Below are 22,050 nucleotides of genomic sequence, written 5' to 3'. Positions count from 1 at the left end.
CCAGGGCAACCGATCTTACACGAGCCGCACCTCAAGCCCTGCTACTTACTTGTGGGAGGGTCTTCTGGACAGCACGGAGGAAGCGGAGTTCACGTGACTTCCTACTTCCTCTGTGCTTTAGCAGAGAAGGCAGAGGGAGGCCGCGCCCCCTGCTGAAGTCTGTGAGCGGCATCGAGGGAGCTGCAGTACAGGTAAGGGGGTGGGGAGGGTGTTTGAATGAGTATGTGTGAGTGAATTAATGATTATATGAATAAATGATTATATGAATAAATGTGTGTGTGTGTGTGTGTGTGTGTGAGTGATAGCATGGATGTGTAAGTGCTGGAACCTAGGCATGATGGGACTGTGATTGCTGTTAGCAATCACACTCCTATCATGCCAAGTCAGCCAGTACATGCTGAAACCTGGCCAGCTGCCCCCCTTGTGTAGTGATAATGCCAGCAGTATGGGGTCTGCACTTACAGCCACCCTGTACCAGCATGTACTGGCTGACTTGGCATGATAGGAGTGTGATTGCTAACAGCAATCACAGTCCCATAATGCCTAGGTTCCAGCATTTACTGGATGGATGTGTAAGTGCTGGAACCTAGGCATGATGGGACTGTGATTGTTGTTAGCAATCACACTCCTATCATGCCAAGTCAGCCAGTACATGCTGAAACCTGGCTAGCTGCCCCCCTTGTGTATTGATGCTGCCAGCAATATGGGGTCTGCACATCACTTACAGCCATCCTGTACCAGCGTGTATTGGCTGACTTGGCATGATAGGAGTGTGATTGCTAACAGCAATCAGAGTCCCATCATGCCTAGGTTCCAGCATTTACTGGATGGATGTGTAAGTGCTGGAACCTAGGCATGATGGGACTGTGACTACTGTTAGCAATCACACTCCTATCATGCCAAGTCAGCCAGTACATGCTGAAACCTAGCTAGCTGCCCCCCTTGTGTAGTGATGCTGCCAGCAGTATGGGGTCTGCACATCACTTACAGCCACCCTGTACCAGCATGTACTGGCTGACTTGGCATGATAGGAGTGTGATTGCTAACAGCAATCACAGCGAGCACAGTCCCATCATGCCTAGGTACCAGCATTTACTGGTTGCCTAGGCTAACAGCAATCACACTCCTATCATGCCAAGTCATATTGCTAATTTTGTCCAATTGCGTGTTACCTACTTTTATTAACCTCTTCGTGACAAAGGCTGATTTTACTTTTTGTACCCTTTGTGACAATGGCCTTTTTAACATTTCTGCGCTGCTTGTGTTTAGCTGTAATTTTCTTCTTTCCCGTTTACTGAACCCACACACATTAGATATTGTTTTTTTCAGGACAAGAAGGGCTTTCCTTAGATGACATTGTTTTGATTGTATCGTATTATTTACTACTAAAAAAAGTATAAAATATGGTGAAAAATTTAGAAAAAAATGACTGTTTCTAACTTTTAGTTGAAAAATCTTTTACTCATCTATAAAAGGTAATGAAAATACCTGCTAAATGGATTCTACTATTTGTCCTGAGTTTAGAAATACCCAATGTTTTTATGTTTTTTTGCTTTTTTCTACCCATTATGGGGCAATAAGTACAGGTAGTGTTTTGCTATTTCAAAGCCATTTTTTCCAAATCTGGTAATTCTTCCCCCCATGTGCCATTTCGGGTATCTTTGAACCCGGCCAATGCAATTTACCCCATCAAATCATATATTTTTGAAAACTAGACAGCCCAGGGTATTCCAAATGCTAGTATTTTAACTATTTCCATGCACCATATCTACCACCAGTTTTTGTCAAACTTTGTGGTAGTCATTTTTTTGCATTTGTTTTGTCACACACATTTTACTTCAGGTATGAATTAAAAGGTTCTCGTTTATGTCACTATCACAAAACACCCCAATATGTGTTCAGCAACATCTCCTGAGTACAGCGATACCTCACATGAATGATTTTGCCTGGCCGTTTGGGGGCAAAAGGGCCACATTTGGGCATGCGCATTTTTCAATGTTGAACTTTGGCATTTGGGGATCCACTGCCCATGCCCTATTTGGTACATCTTTGAGCCGGGCCATTTCAGTGTGCCCAACAAAACCATATATTTTTCAAAACTAGACACCACAGGGTATTTTAAATGCTGGTATTTTAACTCTTTGCATGCACACATTTTACCACCAGCATGTTTTCAAAGTTTGCAGTAGTATTTTTGTGTGTATATTTTTCCCACACACACCTACTTTATGTATGAATTTACAGCTCCTGGTATATGCCGCTGTCACACGACACCCCATAATGTGTTCAGCAACATCTCCTGAGTGCAGTGATACCCCACATGCATGGGTGTGTCATTTTTGTGGGAACTAAAAGGCCACATTTGGTACGTGTGCATTTTTCTAATTGGAAATTAGATGTGTGGCCATCCTTCCCCCGGTGTTAATTGGGACGTTGTTGAACCTGGCCAATTCAATTTACCCCATCAAATCATACCTTTTTTAAAAGTAGACACCCCATGGGCATTTAATATGCCAGTATTTTAACTCTTTCCATGCGAGAATTGTTTTAAGCTAATATGCTAATTTTAGGACTTGCTCACAAAAATATATTTTTTATATATATATATATTTTTTTTGTCTTTTTAACATTTTTTTTCAACTTGGAGGTTCCCCTGATAGTGACATCAGTGGGAAATGATTTTTACATTTTACTAGTTTTTACTATTTTTTTTCTAATTATTATTAATTTTATTTTATTTTTTAATTTATTTTTACTAATCACACTGTGATTAGAAAGCTGGGTTCCATTGACTTGCATGGTGAATGCAGTACCTGTACCATGGTCTGGACCATCTAGCGAACTTTTAAAATTTGTTGGTTCCTGTTACAGGGCAGCGGCCATCTTGCTTGATGGCGAAGATCATCGGCAGCTGCGGCTGTGACCGCTCTCCGGAGCGGTCACAGCCCATCGAAAGGTAAGTGTTTGGTGTCGCTGGATGCCTCCTGATTGAGGCATTCCAGCGACACCATTTAAGTTTAGGAGGCGATCGTCGATCGCCTCCTAAACGCTTTTAAAACGGGCGTCCGCCGCCATACAAAGTATGGCGGATGTTGACGCCCCGTGGAGGGGCCAGAGATGGCCCCTTCGTTCCGATCGCGGCGTTGCTGAATGCCTCGAGGTCGAGGCATTCAGCAACGTATTTTGGGTGCAGAAAGCGAAAACAGATCGCTTTCTGCACCCGTTCAAAGACGTGCCGGTCCTGGCACGTCAATTGTCGTAAAGCACATGCTTTTCCGTGTCGTACCAGGACCGGCAATTGTCGTTAAGGGGTTAAACATGTGAGTTTTTATTATTATTTTTAAAGGTGGGGGTCATTTTCAGTTTTGGCTAAGTGAACCCTGAATGTTTTGGTCCAGAATTTTCATTTTAGTTCATCCCTAGAATAAATCTAGGGAATCCTGAATTTGTAGTCGCAAAACTTTCAAGGCCCAGAAATCAGTGAGAGGAAGAGTAAAGGTTTTGTGTCATTTTACTTTATTTTAATCTGCATATTTTATTAAAGGCCATATTTTTTGTCACAGTGAAAAATGAGTGCGGCCCTCCCACGTATACAATTCTGATGAAGTGGCCCACTGAAGAAAAAACTTGGACACCCCTGGATTATACCCTTTGTACATGCGCCCCTTTTTCTTTGATTATGATTCAATATGTAAATTGAATTTGTTGAATTAGTTGAAAAAAAATTGTTGGGTAAAAATCATGTTTTTTTGGGGGGGGGGTGAGGGGGTGGGGGGCCCTTAACAGATTCTCGCACCCGGGCCCTGAGGCGTCTAGTTACGCCCCTGCAGCTGGGACTTTATGAGCCAAACCTTGCAACAAATGGATGTTGACAACTGGATTTTTCAAGCAATAACAGCCCTGTACACTAACCCTACTGCAAGGACAAATGTCCCAAATATTTGCTCTGACTGGTTCCATCTGAGAAATGGGACTAGATCCTTATATTACAGGTTTGAAGCTAAAAAAAGAAGACTTAATAATCAGTCTCTATGCCGACGATAGTATGATCAAACTAACAAATCCACTAAGTTCAATAAAGCACCTTATGAAAGAATTTGCAGATTACAGTGTGGTAGCAAATTATAAGTATTGAAAAAACATATGTCATGGGCACAAATTTAAAAAAAGAAATCAAACAAGAAATATCTATGATTTATAACTTTAAATGGGTAACAGAAAGCTTCACTTACTTAGGAACTAAGATAACACAGAAAATTGATAACCTTATGGAAAAAAACTTTCTTGATCTTTTGAAAACGATGAAAAAGCAATTAAAAGAATGGAGAAATTTAGAATTCTCCTGGTGGGGACGCATAAATATAATAAATGCATACGTCAGACCGAAATGGATGTATCTATTTCTAATGATCCCTTTGAAAACCCCAGACCCCTGGCTAAAATTAGCCCAAAATAGCTTTGATTCTTTTATTTGGCAAGGGAAAAAATCAAGAATCGCCCAAACATTACTGTCACTTAAACCTAAGAACAGCGGGGTAGATTATCCAAATATCAGAAGCATATATCAAGCAAGCCAGATTGCCCACTTGGCCAGAATCCAATCTTGACAAATCGTTAATAAAAGCTAGCCCAAAAAGAAACAATTTATTAACTAAAATCTTTAATAGTACACCTAAGAAATCTTTAATAACCAAAACCACTGAGCTTATTAGGATGTCAAAACAACTAAAAGACTTCCCTGCAAAAATCTCATGGGATCTTCTGGGACTAACAACAACTCTTGAGGAATGGTGCGGATCACTACAAAAAACTAAACAGATAAACCATTGCCTCAATCTAAATGAAATGCACTTTAAAGTTATGCATAAATGGTATTGGGTTCCTACATGATTGAATAAAATGCACCCGACTATTTCGCCGACATGTTGGCACTGCCATAAATCTCAAGGGACTTATCTCCATATCTGGTGGGGCTGTGAGGGAATAAAGAACCTATGGAAAACTGTATTTAAATGGCTGGATGACCGAACACCAGAGGCCACGCTTCTTACCCTACTTGATTGGTCTAAATACAGAAAGGAAGAATATTCATACCTTTTTAGCAACCAAGATTACAATTGCAAGGAATTGGAAATCACATATTCATCCTACATGACCCGTAGTTAAAAATGAAATTAAACATCAGCTAGAAATGGAGAAAGGAATATGCACATCAAATACGCAATTTGTTCTCTACAAAAAATTATTAACTTTCTTATAATGAGACCTAATAATAGCACATAACATCGGTCCTCTAAACTTAATTCATAATTCCTTCCCTGCACACTCTCAAACTGCTGTAGTTGCCTGTCTATGTTCAAGTCAGTATCTTTCTGTTCTATAGATAACTAGATATAATAGCCAAATTCCCAAATTTAAATAAACTTATAATTGTGTGTATTGTATTACTATACAAATCTGTTCCTTTTAAAGAAAGCAATAAAGCGAGCTTAGTGATGTCATTGTGACATCACTGGCATTAATAACATGTTCAAGAGGTCCCTAAGAGGATCTCTAACCATTTGTTTTAAAAAATATATATATAAAAAATACAAAAAAATACAAAAAATTAAAAATAAAAAAAATAAAAAAATATATATAAAAAAGATAATAATAATAAAAAAATTTAAAACAAGTTTTTGCCCTAGCATTACATCTACTCAGTATAACCCTCCTGCCCCTGTTCACAATCTTCAAACCCGTTAAGCCATAAGCATAAAAATTCTACACCTTATAGCATGTTCCCTGGTGCTGGGAAAGTATGGACAGGGGCGTACCTAGAGTATTTGGCACCTGGGGCGGATCCTGTATGTGGCACCCCCCCCACACACACACTTTAAAACTGCATAGCTTCTACCATTATATACCGGCACAGACACTGAAGGTGGTACAGCATAACACTTACTGTTATCATTATATACTGAGGCAGACTTTGACGGTGGTACAGCATAACACCTTTCACTATATACTGAACCAAACAATAATGGGGCGCAGATACATATAAGGAAAAAAACAAAAAACCAATGGTGTAAAGTGTAAAACTAATAAAGTATATGAAGTAAATATTGCACTCACAAAAGAAATGGATAATTCAGACCCATCTATGTAGAGTGTAAACTTCTTTAATATTCTTTATAAATTCTAAAAAGTAAACTTTAAAATAGTGTAGTATCCGAGAGGATATAGAAATAGCCGGCAGGAAATACACTCACATTTAATTCGGGCACATAAAGTGCTTGAAGAGTGTCAGTGAAGAGTCCACCGGTTAATGAATGTAGAGTAGTCCACAAGATGTACTTCTAAACGCGTTTCGCCGACTTGGCTTCTTCAGTAGAAGTATAATCTATGAAATAAATGATCTTATCCCGTTGGTGTGTTTTTATATACAGTTATTTCCGCATATACGTCATCTCACGTTGTCCGTTTTCGTCATCACGTCGTCTATTTACTTTTGTTGTTTTTCGATCTTTTGTGCGTCAATACGCATTGTCGCGGGTGTTCTACATCTTCCGTTTTCCCTTTTGTTGCTATATATCTCTCATCCTTCGTGTATGTTCATTTATTGTTGTTTTTTGTGCGTCACTATATTAAAAACCACTATATACTGAGGCAGACATTGACGGTTGTACAGCATAACACCTACCACTATATACTGAGGCAGACAATGACGGTGGTACAACATAACGCCTATCACTATATACTGAGGCACACATTATCGGTGGTACAGCGTAATCCCTATCACTATACATTGAGCCAGACATTGACAATAGTGCAGCATAACTCCTATCACTATATACTAAGCCAAACATTGATGTGGTATAGGCCTACCACTTCATTAGTAGTAGGGATGCACCAAAACAAATTCTGGACTGAAACCGAAAATGCAGCATTTACCTGGCCGAAACCGAATATGACCCCCCCACACCATAAAAAAAAAATCTAACACTTTTATTTAAAGTAAGTAACACACCAAAATAGGACAAAACAATTAAATAACAATATTAATATATATATATATATATATATATATATATATATATATATATATATGATTGTTAACAGCAATCACATTCCTGTAATGCCCAGGCATTCGCAGATTCCAAGATGTACTCGCAGACTTGGCATGATAGGAGTATGATTGCCCTATCTACCCCTTCTCACTCCCTTTTCTCCTATCTACCCCGTCTCACTCCCTTCTCCCTATCTACCCCCTATCCCCCCGCCTCACTCCCTTCTCCCTATCTACCCCCTCCTAACGATCTACCCTCTCCCCCTTTGAATTTCACTTACCTTTCAGGAGTCCTGCGGTGGGGGTGCAAGGCCTCTGTCTCCCAGCTCTGCCACTGTATAGAACAGTATAGAGTGATGGGAGTTATGATGTACTAGAGCATAATTATATAATGAAAAATACATTGGAAATGGTACAGCATAACACCCATCACTCTCACACACTTACCAATCCGCACATATACCAATCCACACACATACCAATCCACACACACACACCAATCCACACACACACCAATCCACACATACACCAATCCACACATACACCAATCCACATATATACCAATCTACACATACTAATCCACACACATACCAATCCACACACATACCAATCCACACACACACCAATCCAGACATATACCAATCCACACATACCAATCCACACACATACCAATCCACACACATACCAATCCACACACATACCAATCCACACACACACCAATCCACACATATACTAATCCACACATACCAATCCACACATACCAATCCACATATATACCAATCCACACATACCAATCCACACACATACCAATCCACACATACCAATCCATACATACACCAATCCACACATATACCAATCCACACATACCAATCCACACACATACCAATCCACACACATACCAATCCACACACATACCAATCCACTCTCACTAACTGAATGCTTTCCTACCTTTCCTCTTTTCTCCTTACAGCTTCTTTTCCTCCTCTTCTTCAGTTCTTCTGTCTTCTTCCGGTTCAGTGGGTGTGGCTTCAGTGTTGTGCGCCGGGATCTGACAACAAATCGCAGATCGCAAGGGAGCGATATCGGAGGTCTTTACCAGACCTCCGGCTCCCTTGAGTGATTTTAAGGGTTGAAGCCGGCTTAAAATCACTCAAGGGAGCCGGAGGTCTGTTAAAGACCTCCGATACCGCTCCCTTGCGAGCCTGCTCCTCCAGCGGCGGACATTACTGTCCGTCTCTGGAGGGGTGCCGGGTGCCGGCAAGTTGGCACCCCCCTGATGAGCAGCACCCGGTGCGGACCGCTCCCCCCGCCCCCCGCTAGGTATGCTACTGAGTATGGAAAATCTATACAAATTAGGTATTTCTGAAATCAGGACACCTGAATTAATAAACTCGGGGGGGGATTTTCCATCGCTTTACCTAATTTTGTGAGGATTCAGAGCGAAAATGTAAAAAAAATTAGGTGTTGATTAGGGGTTAATGACCAGGTTTATTTACAACAACGAGAGACTTTTGTCTACTCCTCTCATAGCTAGGGGAAAAATTTGATTGCTTATCGTCGTGACACAGATTATCTGTTTTTTATTTGGGAATGTTCAGAAGAAGAATTATATTTATTTTTGGAACACTAATCAGTGGGGGATCAATTTAACTTCAGAACATAGCAAACAACAAATTTCATATCTGGATCTTTCAATATACATTGAACAATTAAAATTATGCACAAAACCTTTTTTTAAATCAGTGGACACAAATAGTTATATCCTTTACAATAGTGGACACTATAGCCCATGGTTGAACAACATCCCTAAGGGACAATTTATGTGCATAAAACGCAATTGTTCAAATAATTCTACATATCAACAACAAATTAATAAGGTCAACGATTAATTTATACAAAAAGGTTATCCAGAATCAATATTACAAAAAGCTATGAGGAAAACAGAGACAGTAGAACGGACAAATTTATTGATACCCAAATAAATATTCCAGATAATGCAATACCTTTAATTTTCAACTATGATAAATGCCATCATGAGTTGAAAAAAATTGTAAAACGTCATTGGTCTATAAGGATGATGATTTAAACAAATTCTTCCTGAAACTCCTAAAGTAATATATAGGGGGGGGATCCAAATTTAAGTTTAAATTTTGCTGGGTATACAGATAGTCCAGAAAAATTAGAGAGGAGGAAATTTTATTAAAAAGGTTGGTCAAATTGAGTTGAAGTGGGTCTATGCATTAGAAACATTATTCCCTATGTGATTGAATCAGGATTTTGATTTATTTAATTTTTTAGGCTAACCTTTTTATATTAACTATATTTATATTTTTCAAGAAATATTTATGCAGGTCATGTGGTATTGAACTAATTTATTATAAATATATGTATATATATATATATATATATATGACCCTCTTAATTTGTTTTTATATATATTTTTATATGTTTGCTTTAAATTATGGAGTATATATTTATCTCTATTGATATTTATACATGATCTTTATGAATTTTCTACTCTTATGTGAGAAACACCATATGTCCTATATAGATAGATATTGATAGGTCTTTTAACGTATTTTTAACTTATAACATGATATAAATCGTTTTTAATATAAATGTTTGTGAATAAGTCAGTTTCTTGTATGATTCTTTTTGTGAAATATGGACATTTTTATGGACACCTTAATATGAGTGTTGAATATGGATAAATTCTTCTATATAATGTGTCTAATAATATCGGACTTAAATGTCAGCTGCACACAAAGGAATTTCACCTGATAGATCTAATGCAGCTGAGTATATAAGGACAATGAAGAGGAGAAACACGTCATGCAGATTGACGATACACCGACCCGGAAGTAGTACAGACTACACGAACAAAGCACAGAACTTTGATTGCTTGTTGTGAACATATCGTTTTTTTTATTTTTTATTATTAATAAATTGTCACCCTTGCTTTTAAATATCTTCCTCTTCATCTTCACCTCTGTATATCCTGGGCTGATGCTCACGGAGGAACAACAATATTGACTGGAATATCTCCATTACAAACTGCTGATCTCCAGAAACGGATATTCTATTGGATCCTACGGTATCCTTATACAGATGCCTTATAGTTTAAGCAAACTTGGTTGCTCAACCGAATGTGAGTGGAAATCATGTAGGGGGGATTAATATCTTTCTTGTGTATACAGTAACACATTATGTGTATATATGTATACACAAGAAATAATATATATTATGTATATTTTTATTTTTTATATGTAAACCTGCTGAGGGTCCCACAGAAGATATCGTTTGTGATTTGTGATTTGAATACCATTTTTTTAGCACTTTATGCATGATGGGTGCCACTTTGTAAGAAGGGACATATTCAATTGTTATATAAAACAAAGATTGCTCAGCACTATCAATATATAGATATTATAAACAGAGCACTGCACTTTATTTATTATTTTTTGTTTGTTTTATTGTGACATATGAGTTATGTGTTAACCCCTTCAATCCCGGAGCAATTTTGCCATTTTTGCGCTATGTCGGTTCAGCTATCATTCTCTTTTCCTGTGAATAGTGTACCCATATAAACAATATATTGTTTTTTCAAGGAGAGATAGAGCTTTCTATTGATACCATAGTTGGATGATTAGCTGAAAATTTAGAATTAGAAATTTAGTAAAAACTAGCAAAAATTTGAAAAAAAATCTAAGTTTTTTTTCATTTTCCCCCTGAATCCTCACAAAATTAGGTAAAGAGACAGAAAATTCCATCCAGATTTATCCATTTAGGTGTCCTGATTTCAGAAATACCTCATTGATAAAGATTTTCCATATTTTCCCAGCACATATAGGCAACCTACTATAAGGTGTACATTACTTTAGACAAAGCCATTCAATTTTTACATTAGGTATGATGGGACGGCCGAGGGTTCCGCCCGGGGCCCCCCGGACCTCGGGCTGCCCAGCCCGGGTGCCGCACTGGTTGTCCGACCCGCCCCGGTCCCGGCCCGGCTCCCGGGAACCTGCCGCCCGGCAGACGGCCGAGGGTTCCGCCCGGGGCTTCCCGGACCTAGGGCTGCCCGCCCGGGTGCCGCACTGGTGGGCCGACCCGCCTCCGGGCCCGTCCACGAGCCGCTCAGAGCCGCTGGCCAAAGTCCCCATTCCCAGCAGCACAAGTTGCTCGCTCCGTCGATCTCGGTGTCGCGGAACTCCGCCCCGGTTCGCCAGGGTCGTCAGGCACCCTACGCCAGATATATAGATGAGTGGTCGGCGTCGACCACCAAGACCAGCACAATGACCGATCTGGTGCCCCGCGCCGGGCCGGGGAAGGCAAACCCCGCTCAGGCGGTCCCAGGCGACTGAGTTTGCTCGGCCCCGGACTCCCAGTGGCCCGAAGCCGCAGTCGGTGGGCGACCCGCGGGCGCGCAGCGGCGCCCCCCGGGTTCCCCTGCCGCGGGGCATCGGCTCTTTTCTCCCGGCCCCGACGAAGGGAGGGGAGCGCGCGTGCGCTCTCCCTCCGTCCCCACGGCCCTGTAGACCCGTTCCAGTCTCCCGCCCTGGGCTCGGGGTGGGAGCGGTCCGCCGGGGTTGGGTCTGGGCCACCCAGGCCCGCGCGTGACGGGAGCTACCTGGTTGATCCTGCCAGTAGCATATGCTTGTCTCAAAGATTAAGCCATGCACGTGTAAGTACACACGGCCGGTACAGTGAAACTGCAAATGGCTCATTAAATCAATTATGGTTCCTTTGATCGCTCCATCCATTACTTGGATAACTTTGGTAATTCTAGAGCTAATACATGCCGACGAGCGCTGACCCCCAGGGATGCGTGCATTTAAGTTACGTTTATGGTGCGGAATGAGTCAATACCCGTTGCGGATATTATGGTGTGGGCCCGCAGATACGGGGAGATTTTGACCACACCGGTGTTGTGGGACACTCCAAGCAGGAGTGCACAACCATCCGGTGCAACCTGTGCGGGGTATTGGGCCATTCCTATAGAGCATGTCCCGAAGCCCAGCACAACTTGGAACAAATTTGGGAAGGACAAGGTGACCTAACAGAGGTAGAGCAGCCAGTTGTGCGGGCGCTCAGGACCAGGTTCTGCCCGATGCCCCAGGTACCTCCACCGGCACCACCCCTGTAAGTACTACCACAACCTCGTTACCTAGACGACCCAGGCGTACAATTCATATGACTAATGTTGTCTGTACTCCCTCCACAGATGTAACCGGACGTGTCTTAACATCGGGACCCCGAGCTGCATCCACGCGGGATGAGTCGAGGTGGACTAAGGTCGGTCCGAGGAGGGAGACCTCGACTCAGGAAGCAACTCAGCGAGTTTCCACAAGATCCTCCACCGCTGCCAAGACCCATTCCCGGAGGGATCCACCCTTGACGTTGGAGGGGGAGAAAGTCCCTTCGGGACAGGGGGACTCCGTGGCCCTTCAACCCGATAATGTCACCGACTGTGTGGACGGGGGCATTCCAGTCCTAAACAGGTTTTCCACTCTGATGGACTGGGGCTCCCGCATGGAGGTGGCAGAGGAGGAGGAGAGGACCACGGGGGTCCAGAGAGAACTGGCAGAGGTGGAGGACAGCGAATTGGTGGAGGTGCAGATTCCGGAGGATGACGCCTTGCCCGCGGGGCTCTCCGCGAAGAGGTACCCTTCCGATTCAGATGGTGAGAACGTACGGAAAAAGGGAAAGTCTCCTCATTCTCATCACCCTTGATGGCGACTCTCCTCATACTATCTTTAGCCACTCATAACGTGGCTAGTATTAAGTCATGCAGGGCCCGGTTTTTAGCCTATGAGAACTGGCACAGCGAGAAATATAATATAATCTTTGTCCAGGAAACCCACCTGGACTCCCTGGGGGCCCTGCATGCAGCTAAGCGTGAATGGAGATGGGGGCACTCCTTTTTTTCACTAGCCACGGCGGGCTACGGGGGAGTTGCCATCCTGTTCCAGGGTGATTGAGATAACGAAGGGTAGGTGCGTAGTTCTTGATGTGTCGGTAGGCAGGCAGCCTCTCCGTCTGATTAATATCTATGCCCCCCAGACCAAGTGGGAGAGGAAGCGTCTGTTTAACGAGATAGAGCCTTTCCTCTACACGTCCCGGCACATTGTCTTTGGCGGTGATTTTAATACCGTTACTAGGACCAAAGACAGGAAAGACAGGTGGCTAAGACAAACCGGGTACGACGCTTTGGCCCTTACTAGAATAGTCAGGCAGGCAGGCTTGGTAGATGTGCATATTAAGCACAACCCAGACCTCACGGGCTACACATATCAGCGAGGTAGCTGCCAGAGTAGGATAGGTAGGATTTATGTTAAGGAGTCTTTTCCGGTGACGGCACTTGTGCTTAAACCGGTTGAGCTCTCCGATCACCTTATTCTCACTTGTCTGTTAAATGTCTCGCAGGCTCCGCTAAGAGGTAAAGGGATTTGGTGACTTAATTCCGACATCCTGACAGAAGGCTGGGTCCAGCAGGCTTTCGAGAACTTCTTTCATGACCAGGTCACCGTTGCGGAATTCTGCACGACGAAGTCTGAGTGGTGGGAGATGGTGAAGGTGAGAACCCGTGCCTTATTTCGCTCTCTTTCTCAGAACATTCAGTCCTCGAGGTACAGGACTTACCTCGGGCTCCTGTGCAAGTTAGACTGTCTGGTGTCGCAACGAGCTGATCCCGGGGACATCTCTAGGGTCAAATTCATGATGAGGACGTTCCAGTATGACAGGTATGCCTCCTTGCTCAAGGAAAGGGATCATGGGGCTTACCACTCACCCGATCCTTTTCTTAGTTGCAAAAGGAAGGAGTCTACTAAGATCATTACCTGTCTGCGGAACACCCTCGGTGTCCTGGAGGAAACTCCTCGGGGGATACAGAGGGTTGTCCGCGATTACTATGTGGAGCTCCTCGGACAGAGGAGACCCTGCCGACATCAGGCGGACGACTTCTTGATGGGTCTTTCCCTTCCTGAGATTGATCATGGAAAGCTGGATGAGATGGTTAACCCAATCACTGTCAAGGAGGTCATGGAGACAATTTTAGAGTAGACAAGGAAAAAATCTCCGGGCCCTGACGGTCTTACGGCTGAATTCTATCATGCCTTCTGCGGTCTCCTGGCCCCTAGTCTCACGAAGTTTTTAATGAAAGCCTGGAGAGGGGGATACTCCCTCCTTCGATGAGATCCTTGGCAGTGATTATGCTAACTAAGCCCTGAGTTGTCGACACGGCTGATATGGGGAACTGGCGACCCATATCACTCCTTAATGTTGACAGGAAGGTTTTGGCGAAGATCATTTTTAAACGCTTGGAGGGGGTCGCCAGTGAGGTCTTGTCTGATTCTCAATACTGCACCGTGAAGGGCAGAACTGTCTTTGACGCCGTCTGCGAGGTCAGGGAAGCCATTGAGCGGTGTAGGGTAGAGGATGGGGATAAGTATCTTCTGGCACTTGATCAGTCGAAGACGTTTGATCGGGTGGATCATTACTATCTGTGGGCAGTCTTGCGCAGGTATGGCTTGCCGGGGAAACTTATCAATTGGCTGATTTCTTTATACAGAGGGGCCGAAAGCTTCGCTCTTGTTAATGGATGTAGAGGCAAACCGTTTAAAATCCGATCTGGGGTGAGGCAGGGCTGTCCCCTCAGCCCCCTCCTGTACGTCTTTGCTATAGATCCCTTCATCCGAAGGGTTGATGCAAGTCGTTTAAGAGGAGTGGCCCGAACCCCAGGAAGGCCCTTACGGATACTGGCTTACGCTGATGACATCTCTGTGATTGTGTCCGACACACAGGAGGCAGTCACAGTGGATGAAATGATGAAAAGCTATTCTGCCGCCACTTCCTCCCAGATTAACCGGGACAAGAGCGTAGTTTATTGGTGCAGGAAGGAAGGGAAGCAATTCCCTCTCCCCGACGGTTTCCCAGTGGCCCGTGACCAAATTCAAATCTTGGGGGTTAAGTTCGGACCAGGAGACTACTCGTTGGTCAACTGGACCGAACGGTTAGCCGTGGCCTGCAGCAAAGTAGACGAGTGTTGCCGGTGGAAACTGTCCTACAGAGAAAGGGTTCACCTGATTAAAACCTACGTATTGCCCCTGTTTACGTACGTCAGTCACATCTGTCTTTTGCCATGTAGCCTTCACTCGCGGGTGTTCGGTTTGTTCTTTCGCATGTTGTGGGGGAATAGGCTCAATCTCATTAAGCGGGAAGTGACGTACCTAGCCCGGCGACACAGTGGGTTGGCCATGGTTAACCCAGTTGTTGTCCTGACTACTAACTTTCTGAAAAGGAACTTCGGGCCTCTCGGAAGAGATGACCCCCAGATACCGGGCTGGGTGCACAGTTTCAGAAAATGGGGAGACCCCTTTTTACAGGACTGGTTTATGGGCGGGAGAGTGAAGAGCATGCGTGTCCGGCAGGCCCCTATCTCTCGACTTCGGTAGCCCAGGGAGTAAGGTTGTTACGCCGGAATGTGACGGTTGAGGAGGTCAGGGATACACCCAAGCGAGTCCTTGACTCTAGGGTTCTGGCCACTCACGTTAGCGGTTCGCTGGCCTTGAGAGACTACGCGCCACGGACTCTCGCTTCGGGATTACAAAATATCAATTCCGAACGACTGCCTGAGAAATATCAGGACGTGGCGTTTCTCAGTTTTCACGGTAGACTATATGTAAGAGGGAATCTTAAGTACATATATGTAAGAGGGAATCAAGAACATAGTGGATCGTGGTTGTCCCCGGGTGGAATGTTTCCGGAAAGTTGAGTCCATGGACCACTTTCTGCTTGAGTGCCCCTTTAATGTGGACGTTTACCGGGGGGTGTCAGTCGCCTTAGGTATCCCATTCCTCTCCCGCATGTCATACGCGGAGTGGGTCTACGGGACGACCAACAGCAGGGGGCAGAGGTTTAATTTAAGCACAGTTGTTGGATATTTCACGTGGCACGCTAGATGTCAGGTTTCCATCCGACAAAAGGTCCTTTCCTGTCAGGTGGTGATGAATGATATCTTCACATCCGTGGTGGCAATCGTGACAAAAGAGAGGGCTTCCATGGAAAACCAGCATTGGCAACGGCTGTGGAAAAACCTCAAGGTCCACCCGCCTTGAGTCCATGGTCTCTGTACAAGAGCCCAGCATGTTAGTAGTCATCACATACTGTCCCCTATTGTTTTAAGCATGTCATTTCCTTTTTTTTTAGCGTTATGTCATGCAACTAACAGTTATCTGTTTTGTCGTTGAAAGGTGTACATACTTTTTCAAGGAAGGTTGGTACGTGTTTTAGATGAGTACCTGGAGTACCGTGCGTTGCCACCGTCATGGTTTTATGTTTCATGTTTTAGATGTTTGTAATTTTTTTTTGTTTGTTTCTTTATGTGTGTCTCATTTTTACGTTTTCTTTTGCTTTTAGTTCCGTCCCCAACCACCACGTCCGTGCAGATTCCGTCCCAGATCATCAACAGCACATGGACCGGAATCTAATGGGGCGTGGGGATGGGGGGGTGTTATGTGTGTTTTTGTTTTACAGTTAGCGCGTGGATTTGTGTTGTGGGTGGGGGTGGGAAGGTATACGGGGGTGTATTGTTGATTTCATTATTATTATTATTGACGGTGGGTTTGTGTGTGGGTGTGGGGTGGGTGATGGGAGGGGTTGGTTTTTGTAAAATGGGTGATGGTGGCTGATGGGAGGGGTTGGTTTTTGTAAAATGGGTGATGGTGGGTGATGGGGAGGGTTGGTTTTTGTAAAATGGGTGATGGTGGGTGAGGGGGAGGGTTGGTTTTGGGAAAAAAAATAAAAAAAAATTATTATTATTATTCTGTTACTATTGTTATTTTGTTATATTATTTGATTATTTTTTGGTGGCTGTTTTAAATATAATAAAATATCTCCAGCTCCAATCAGGGCTGGGTGTGGCTGCACACTGTGGAGTTGGGAGGCGAAGGGAGTTTTGTGTGCTCTGCAGGACCTTTTTTGCTTTCATACTTGTTTTGACTTGTGCTACCCCTGGGAAGGTGCTTACTGCCTTTCCAGGGTCTCACCATGACCTCCACCCTTACTGAGGAGCGGAGGGGACGAATTCAACAAATATCGGAGAGGTTGGTGTTCACAGAGGATGGCGTCCTGCTCCCATCCCGGGAGACTGCAGGAGCCGTGTGCAAGGCTATACGTCGCAACATGGCAGCGCTCGAGGCCTACGCTACGGCCTTGAGCGCTAAACTCATAATGTGGAAGAAGGGAGTCGGTCTGCCCCATCATCTGAGGGTCGACCCAACTTCCCTCCTGTTGCTGGGGGCCCTCCATCTACGGGCCCTCGCCCTCAGGGACGCTGGTGCCAGGGCCTTAGAGAACGCAGAGGATACGATCGAGACGACCCCAGAAGATGAGGAGGCGGTGGAAGAGGGCCCTACTTATGCCCAAAAGGCTAAGGTACGACATCCGCAACCAGTAATGCCTGGGCAGCAGGTCCCCCGAAAGTGCAGGCACCAACGCACGGCAGGCGGGCTACGGGACTCCCAGCGGGGCAACCCATGAGGAGAAGGAACGTGGTCCGCCTGCTACATGTAGCGGAGGGATCCGTACCCGAGAGGAAGCGGGTGGTAGGGGCCCTGAAGGACCTGGGTTTTGCGGTCTCGGACTTCTTTGCCATTATCCACGTTAGCGGCACCCCTGAGTTTGACATCAGTTTCATGTCCCCGAGGGGTCTGGAAAGGTTCTGGACCCTTTGGGAGGGGGTGCCGAAGTCCGAAGACAGCCTATGGGCTCGGTTTAATGTCCAGGCCATTTCGCACCAGGAGGTCCGCAAGGTGAACTTCTTGGTGTGGAATCCATACCCCTTGCAGACATACTGGTGTGGGCCCGTAGATACGGGGAGGTCTTGACCACCCCGGTCAAGACTCTCTGTGAGGACGGGATCTGGAACGGTGGCTGGACGGTAAACATCCGTCTGAAGGAGGTACGGGGTCTCCTACAGCACATGCCTAATTCGTTCTTTATCGGGACTGACCGGGTATCTTGTTTCTATCCCGGTCAGCCCCGGGTGTGCCACAAATGTGGCTCACCCCGGCATTACAACATAGGGTGCGATATCACCAAGTGCACCCTATGCGGTGTTGTAGGACACTCCAAGCAGGAGTGCACTACCATCCGCTGCAACCTGTGCGGGCTGTTGGGTCATTCTTACAGAGCATGTCCCGAAGCCCAGCACAACATGGAGAGCATCTGGGAAGGTGAGGGTGACTTCTCAGAGGAAGACCCACGGCCAGTTGTGAGGGGGGCTCAGGACAAGGCTCTACCCGACGCCCCAGGTACCTCCTCCGGCACCAACCCCATAAGTAACATCATTGCCCAGTTACCTGTCCGCATGAGAAAATGTCCGTCTAACCCCATATCTGTCTGTATTCCTTCCACAGGCAGCGTCACCACCACACGCTCGGGATGAGTCGGGGTGGACGACTGTCGGTCCGAGGAAGGAGACCCCAACTCAGGAGGCAGCTCGGAGAGGTCCGGTAAGATCCTCTGCCCCTGCTAAGACCCCTTCCCGGGGGCAGCCACCCTCCACAATAGAGGGGGAGAAAGTCCCTCCGGGACGGGGGCGCTCCGGGGCCCAGAAACCCAAAGCCATCGCTGTTGCTGCCACAAAGTCAGCGGCGGAAACCGCCATTGGCCAGATGTGCGGGGACATACCAGTCCAGAATAGGTTCACCGCCCTGATGGACTGGGGTACCCGCATGGAGGTCAAGGAGGTGGCAGAGGCGGTAGTGGCGACGGCGGCGGGGGAGGGCGAAAGGGCCGCGGGAGCTCAAGGACAACTAGGAGAGGTGGAAGATAGCGAGTTGGTAGAGGTGCCGATTCCAGAGGATGACGTCTTACCCACGGGACTCTCCGCGAAGAGGTACCCCTCCGACTCGGACGGTGAGAACGTAAGGAAAAAGGGAAAGTCTCCTCACTCTCAACACCCATGATGGCGACTCTTCCCGTATTATCCTTTGCCACACATAACGTGGCTAGCATCAAGGCGTGTAGGGAGCGTTTCGCCGCATATGACAACTGGCACAGGGATAAATATAATATCATCTTTGTCCAGGAAACCCGCCTGGACACCCTGGGGGCCCTGCACGTCGCCAAAAGGGAATGGAGATGGGGGCACTCCTTCTTTTCGCTAGCCATGGAGGGCTATGGGGGAGTTGCCATCCTATTCCAAGATGTGGATGTGACAATCAGCAGGGTGGTTGAGATAACGAAGGGTCGATGCGTAGTCCTAGATGTGTCGGTAGGCAGGCAGCCTCTCCATCTGATTAACATCTATGCCCCCCAGACCAAGTGAGAGAGGAAGCGCCTGTTTCACGAGATAGAGCCTTACCTCTACACGTCCTGGCATATTGTCTTTGGCGGTGACTTTAACACCGTCACTAGGACCAAAGACAGGAAAGGTGGCAAAGACAAACCGGGGTACGACGCTTTGGCCCTCATTAGAACAGTTAGGCAGGCGGGTCTGGTGGATGTGCATATTCGGCACAACCCGGACCTCACTGGGTTTACATATCAGCAAGGCAGATGTCAGAGCAGGATAGATAGGGTTTACGTTAAGGAGTCTCTTCCGGTGACGGCACTCGTGCTGAAGCCGGTCGAGTTCTCCGATCACCTTATTCTTACCTGTCTGTTAAATGTCTCGCAGGCTCCGCTAAGAGGAAGAGGGACTTGGCGGCTCAATTCCGACATCCTGAATGAAAGCTGGGTTCGGCAGGCTTTTGAGGACTTCTTTCGCGACCAGGTGACCGTCGCAGAGTTCTGCGCGACGAAGTCCGAGTGGTGGGAGATGGTGAAGGTAAGGACCCGTGCTCTGTTCCGCTCTCTTTCCCAGAACATCCAGTCCTCACGGTACAGGACCTACCTCGGACTCCAGTGCAAGCTGGACATCTCCAGGGTCAAATCTATGATGAGGACGTTCCAATATGACAGGTATGCCTCCTTGCTAAAGGAGAGGGATCATGGGACTTACCACTCACCCGATCCCTTTCTGAGTTGCAAAAGGAAGGAGTCTACTAAGATCATTACCTGTCTGCAGAGCACCCTCGGTGTCCTAGAGGAAACCCCTCATGGGATACAGAGGGTGGTCCGCGATTACTACCTGGAACTTCTCAGACAGAGGAGACCCTGCCGGTATCAGGCGGACAGCTTCCTACAGGGTCTCTCCCTTCCCGAGATTGATCACGGAAGGCTGGATGAGTTGGTCAGCCCGATCACTGTAGAGGAGGTCACGGAGACGATTCTAGCGCAGACCAAATTTAAATCACCAGGCCCCAACGGTCTTACCGCCGAGTTCTATCTGGCCTTCTGCAGTCCCCTGGCCCCTAGTCTCACCGAAGTCTTTAATGAAAGCCTGGAGAGGGGTATACTCCTTCCTTCGATGAGATCCTCGGCGGTGATCATGTTGACTAAGCCCCGAGTCGTCGATACGGCTGATATGGGGAACTGGCGACCCATATCGCTCCTTAATGTCGACAGGAAGGTTCTGACGAAGATCCTTTTTAAGCGTTTGCAGGGGATTGCAAGCGACGTCTTGTCCCCGTCTCAATACTGTACAGTGAAGGGCCGAACTGTCTTTGCCGCCGTCTGCGAGGTCAGGGAAGCCATTGAACGGTGCAGGGTAGAGGATGGAGACAATTACGTCCTAGCGCTTGACCAGTCGAAGGCGTTTGATCGAGTGGACCATTACTATCTGTGGTCAGTCTTGCGCAGGTATGGCATCACATTGTACTGAGGGTCCGAGAGCTTCGCTCTTGTAAACGGCTGGAGAGGCAAACCGTTTAGGATCCGATCCGGGGTGAGTCAGGGCTGTCCCCTCAGCCCCCTCCTGTACGTCTTCGCCATAGATCCCTTCGTAAGAAGGGTTGAGGCAAGTCAATTAAGAGGAGTGGCCCGAACCCCGGAGAGGCCCTTACGGATAGTAGCTTATGCTGATGACATCTCTGTGATTGTTTCCGACACACAGGAAGCAGTCATGGTAGACGAAGTGATGAAACGCTATTCGGCCGCCACGTCCTCCCGTATCAACAGGGACAAGAGCGGAGTTTTCTGGTGCGGGAAGGATGGGAAGCAATTCCCTCTCCCCGACGGCTTCCCTGCGGCCCACGACCAAATTAAGATCTTGGGGATTACGTTCGGACCAGGCGACTACTCGTTGGTCAACTGGACCGAACGGCTTGCCATGGCCTGCAGGAAGGTAGACGAGTGTTGCCGGTGGAAACTGACCTACAGAGAGAGGGTGCACTTGATTAAAACCTACGTGCTGCCTCTGTTTAGCCACGTCAGTAACATCTGTAACGTCTGTCTTCTGCCATGTAGCCTTCACTCGAGGGTGTTCGGTCTGTTCTTTCGCATGTTGTGGGGGAACAGGCTCAACCTCATCAAGCGGGAAGTGACGTACCTAGCCTGGCGACACGGCGGGCTGGCTTTCGTCAACCCGGTCGTTGTCCTGACGAACAACTTTCTGAAAAGGAACTTCGGGCCTCTCGGAAGAGATGACCCCCAGAAACATGGCTGGGTACACAGTTTCGGGAAATGGGGGTACCACTTTTTACAGGACTGGGTACTGGGGGGAGAGTGAGGAGCATGCGCGTCCGACGTGGCTCCTATCTCCCGACTTCGGTAGCCTTGGGAGTGAAGATGTTACGCCGGTGGAACGTGACGGTTGAGGAGGCCAGGGATACACCCAAGCGGGTCTTGGACTCCAGGGTGCTGGCCACTCACTTTAGCGTTTCGCTGGCCTTGAGAGACTGCGCGCCACGGACTCTCGCCTCGGGATTGAGAAACCTCAATTCCAAGCGGCTGCCCGAGAAATATCTGGACGTGGCGTTTCTCAGCTTTCACGGTAGGCTGTACGTCAGAGGGAATCTCAAGTACCAGAACGTTGCGGATCGCGATTGTCCCCGGGTGGAGTGTTCCGGGAAAATGGAGTCTATGGACCACTTTCTACTCGAGTGCCCCTTTAACGTGGG

The sequence above is a fragment of the Sceloporus occidentalis genome, unplaced genomic scaffold (assembly GCF_023333645.1).
Source record: "Sceloporus occidentalis isolate IW3139 unplaced genomic scaffold, rSceOcc1.0.p SCAF_196, whole genome shotgun sequence".
NCBI classification, from domain to species: domain Eukaryota; kingdom Metazoa; phylum Chordata; class Lepidosauria; order Squamata; family Phrynosomatidae; genus Sceloporus; species Sceloporus occidentalis.
This window is presented reverse-complemented; position numbering follows the sequence as displayed.